The sequence below is a fragment of the Echinops telfairi genome, unplaced genomic scaffold (assembly GCF_000313985.2).
Source record: "Echinops telfairi isolate 266 unplaced genomic scaffold, ASM31398v2 ScPeMD7_7;HRSCAF=31, whole genome shotgun sequence".
In the NCBI taxonomy this organism is placed as follows: Eukaryota; Metazoa; Chordata; class Mammalia; order Afrosoricida; family Tenrecidae; genus Echinops; species Echinops telfairi.
Window position 1 is genome coordinate 7,786,339 of NW_022103904.1, and position 5,020 is coordinate 7,791,358.

At 39.2% G+C, this 5,020-nt stretch overlaps 1 non-coding gene across 1 annotated transcript; it reads right to left on the minus strand.

The window, feature by feature from the left end:
- Positions 1–1,158: 1,158 nt before the first annotated feature.
- Positions 1,159–1,302, minus strand: LOC115868185. Its single transcript, XR_004045469.1, has one exon. It is a non-coding gene; the product is annotated as a small nucleolar RNA SNORA48 (small nucleolar RNA).
- Positions 1,303–5,020: the final 3,718 nt, after the last annotated feature.

Below are 5,020 nucleotides of genomic sequence, written 5' to 3' on the forward strand. Positions count from 1 at the left end.
GGCAAAAGAATCTGTCTTGTTTTGTTTTGAGGTTTCTTTTGGGAGAATTGTACAAAGTAACAAGATTATAAAGATTATAGCTAGACATATTGTCTCACCTGCTTCCAATGATATCTCTATCTTCACAATGTACCTATTTACTGCGCTGCAGGGAACTGATGCTGTGGGTGTTCCCAATGCGCTCCAACTGATGATTATCTCCTAACCAATAATACCCTACAGCCTCTTTAATTTTTTCTGTGAGTTTTCATGACATTTTGCCAAATTTCTTTTCAGTACTATTTATTTATTTTTAATCATATGAATACAGTGTCCACTTTGCGTTTGACACCTGGTAGTTGCAAATAAAACTTTATTGTGGTTGGTTGTTATTGAATAAGCTTCTGTTAATGGGGATCACAAGAGCAAATCGCATGTAGCTGGAAAAAAAATTGGCCATGGGTTTCAGAAACAGATAGCGCACATGTCATCAATACAAGGAAAATCTTTCTGGAGCATGTAGGATACTAAAGGAATCTTAGAGAGAAATTGATCTTCAATAGGTGATTAGGTAAGTGAACTATGGCACAATAAAATTTTTTAAAGGAGCATAATTCAGTGGTAACTATTCAACGATGAAAAGACCTGGATCAAATGTAATGGATGGTACTAGAATGAAGACAATGTAAAAGAACCACATAATGCATGAGTCCAACTGCAAGACATTCTGGAAAACACGAAACTGTAGAGAGGGTGGACAGATTAGTCTTTGTCAGGACTAAAGCTGAGAGAAAGGAGAGATGGATAAATGGAGCAGGAGCATTTTAGGAGCAGGGAGACTGTTGCAGATAATACTCTAGTGTTAGAAACCAGACATTATGCACTTGTCAAACTCTATGGCATTACCCTATGCATTTGTACAACACAAAAGCTGACCCCTAATTTAAACCATGGATGTTAGTTAACAATAATGCATATATATGGGGTTATCAATTGTAACAAACATGCCACAGGGATGCAAGGTAAGTGAGACCTTTAAAATAGTCACGCAGAGATTCCATTATGTTTTCGTTATATCTTTCTATGAACTTCTCAAAACCCTTTGTTTTAATAATAGAAGAAACACTGTGCAGTGAATGATGGAATATATGAAACTCTATACTTCTGATATGATCTTTTTTATGTGCCCTAGGCATGAAACAGCTCTGGCCACAGTCCAGGCATCAAGCTAGGATGAACAAAGGGCTGCCAGTCTGCTCTGCCCCTGACTGATATAAGCGCACCACCACCAATCAGGTGTCTCTTTGTCCATAGCCATGGGTGGATATGATTTTCGATAAAACCAAACTGCTATACAATTCTCTAAAAACTATAAAGATGGAAATTGTTTTTATACATGGATATTGTTGAGCGAAATGGGACTTCCATGACCACGGAATGAGGTGAGGTTGAATGGAGATTTGAGACATAGACAAAGCATATTAATCTTCAGGAATGGTGAAATGTCCTGCAAAAGGATGAGACTGGGGTTTAAAAATCAGAAAAGGATCCTGCAATCACATATTTTGGGTGTATGTATTTTCTGAGCAGAGTCGAAGTTAATTAGAGGATGCTTGGGTGACAGCATCAGAGTTTGAGGCAGGGAGGTAAATTGTTGGCATGAAAGTGGGGAGGGGAGCTGAGACCTGTACTACTTGACAAATAATGTGAGCAAAAGGAAAGATGGGCCAATTATTTTGATTCTCTGACTTTGGAGCCAGAGCGAGGGAAAGTTATTTTTGGACGAGGGCCTGAGATTTTGATCTCCTGTTCCTAATGAATTTTGTTTCCATTAACATAAAGATGGTTGGTTTGGACCTAGGCAATGATAAGTATTGTTTTAGACATTAAGTTTGACGTGCTGGTGATATACTCAGGTGGAAATGTTCAAGAGGCAGTTGGAAATATGGGAAAGAATATCTGGAGAGAGACCAAGACTAGAGACATAAATTTGAGATAAATGTTTATGTAGATTGTTACTGAAGCCAAGAGGGTGTACAATAAAAACTTTTTAAAAGATGACCAAGGAAAGAGTATCAAGGAACATTTACATCACTGTGTGCTGGGGGAAAAAAGGGGATGGGGAGTGCAGACCAGTGAAGGAGACAAAAGAAAACCCCAAGACGAGCACACCACAGCGTCAAGCGGCAGGAAGCAGAAGCAGCTCATTAGAGGCATTGAATGCGATAGACTACAAGCAGATGAAGATTTTCTTTCTGTCCTGCCCCTCCCCTGCCAGCTCCAATGCCAGCGTCCTCCTTGTTCTTCATAAATGACCAAACACAGAGTCAAATTGCCGCCTGGTTTCCAAGGCTGTAATCTTTACAAAATCAAGCTCCTACATCTTTTTCCCATGGAGCCACTCAGAGGTTCAAACCACCAAAGATTCTTTGAACTGATGAACACTTAACCACATGACCACTGTGTACCACTGCCACCAGTTGCTCTCACGTTATTGTGACTCATGGCTACGCCAGTAGTACCAGAGGAGAAACGTGCTCCCTTGGGTTTAAATAAATAGATCACCAGACCTTTCCTCTGAGTGCCTCTAGGTGAACTAGAATTGCTCTAGTTTCAATCATGGGACACACAACCAATAGTCACTGAATTTCAATCAGCAGTGGAGCTCATTAAACATTTACACAAACAAGAGACTCCACGGGACTAAAATAGGCCTGTTTTCTATGTTTTCAGCCTGTTCTTTCCTGACTGATAAATCTACAGTAGTTCCCCATTACCAATGGCAGAAAAATTCTGTAATTGAATCTGATATGTAGGCTCAAATATTAAAGCTCCATTCATTAACTCAATCTATTCAGCTTGACTTTCTTTACATTTGTCTCCAATATTTTGTTAGAACCAGTTCTCAACTCTCACTGTCAAAATAAAAACCATGTACATTTGTCTACAATGCCTATATTTTTTATCCAGTTTCCTCACTTTTCAGATCCCAATGTCTGCCTCCTTGCCAAGACCAATATTAGGCCAACATGGAAATTGAAATACACTCTCTTTGCTTCATTCTTTTCTTGTTCGGTTTATAGATATTCTAGTCTGAGAGTCTATTATTGTATTGAAAGTTTAATGCAATATTCTTAAGTATAAAAAAAGTTTTATATCTCTGTCCTCTAGTAAATTAAACATTTAAAAAACTTCCATGAAGTCAATTCTGACATTTAGAGACCCTGTATAGGGTTTATGAAACTGTACATTTTTATAGAAATATAGTCTCATTTTTCTCCCACAAAGAGGCTGATGGATTTGAACTGTCAACCCTAGGACCAGCAGCTTACTACCTTGCCCACAGTACCACTAGTGTTCTTTCTGTACCCTGATAGTGTTTAGGAAATAATGGGACACACAGAAAATAGTCACATGGACAATGGGTTATTTTACATATCCGCCTTTTAAGATGATGTAAACTAATGTGCTCATGATTACCTAAAAAATAATCTGTGGTACCCCCATTGCAAATATGCCCTGTTACCTACTGTGGCACTTCTGTAGATTCATTCATTTAGGTCATAAAGCTTTTGCTGAAGTACTGTCCAATATGGCAGTCACTAGCCACATGTGATTACCATATAAAATAGTGCAGATGTAGAATATTGCTATTTTCTTAGAATGTTCTAATGGACGGTGCCATTTTTATGCTGTCAACAGCTCCCTATAAAATGCAAACACTCCTTTAAAGAGAAAAAATCTTTTCTGCTACCCCTTGAAGGGACTCAAAAAGAACCCATAAAAAGGGAACCAAAATAAGAGTGCAAAGCTGAGAGTCAAATGCTGAAGAGGAACAATTGGGAAAACATGACCGAAGCAACGTGTAAACCACGATAAGCGTTTTGCGATAGTGTTTCCTTATCCAGGAGTAAGTTACCTTGTGCAGGGGGAGGGGAAGCAGCATTCATTTTTGTCTTTAACTTCACCACCATGCACCTGTGAGGAGCAATATTGTCTCTATCATTTCTTTGAAAAAGTGACTTCTCTCCTTAAAAGGGGATCTTCGGTTTTCAGTCAAGTTTCTCTAGAGCAGTGGTTCTCAACCTGTGGACCCCAACCCCTTTGTGGGTTGAGTTAGTTGACGTGTATTGTGCCAACCTGGCCAATAAACACATGTGGGGTAAATTGAAGGGCAGAGGAATAAAAGGCTCAGTGGGACTCGCCTTTCAAGTTTTCAGGTCTTTTGCTTTCTGATGGTTGGACCAGGGTGCAGCTGCCTTAGCCAGTTCCCTGCTTCAGCTGGCAAAGCTCACTTCCTGCAAGATATCCCTGAGGAGAAGCCACATGGACCTACCCTGATGCAGTCCTGGGTGCCGAAGCAGCCACGTGGAGACCCCTGCCAGCACTGGGATGCTTACATGTTCACTGATTCGGCTTTCCTCCTGAAGTCAGCGTCATAGTGCATGCTTTGTGAGATGGAGGAGGACTTTGTGGACTGGTGTTGGCATATGGGTTAATGTTGGACTTGTGGGCTTGGGATTGGGATGTTTTCTTGATGTGCACTTATCCTTTAAATAAAACTCTCTCCTATACATGAGTTTCTGTGGATTTGTTTCTCTAATGTTTGTTTCTCTAACCACAGACTAACACAGGGGTTGAACGAACTTTTCAGAGGGTCACCCAATTCATAACAGTAGCAAAATTACAGTTATGAAGTAGCAATGAAAATAATTTTATGGTTGGGGGTCACCACACCATGAGGAATTTTAATAAAGGGTCACAGCATTAGAGAGGTTGAGAACTACTGATCTAGAGAAACACAGTCAATTATTTATATAAGCAAATATCGATGTATGTATCTGTGTGTGCATATATGCATACATATATAGAGATGTATCTATATATGAAAAGAAAAATAAATTTACTTCAAGGACTTGTCTTAAAATATTGAAGCGCAGTGTGTTAGACAAGGTTCTCTAGAGAAACAAAACCTGACTGCTAATAATTTTATATATATTTATACAGATAAATAGATATATAACATAAGAAATAAACAGTC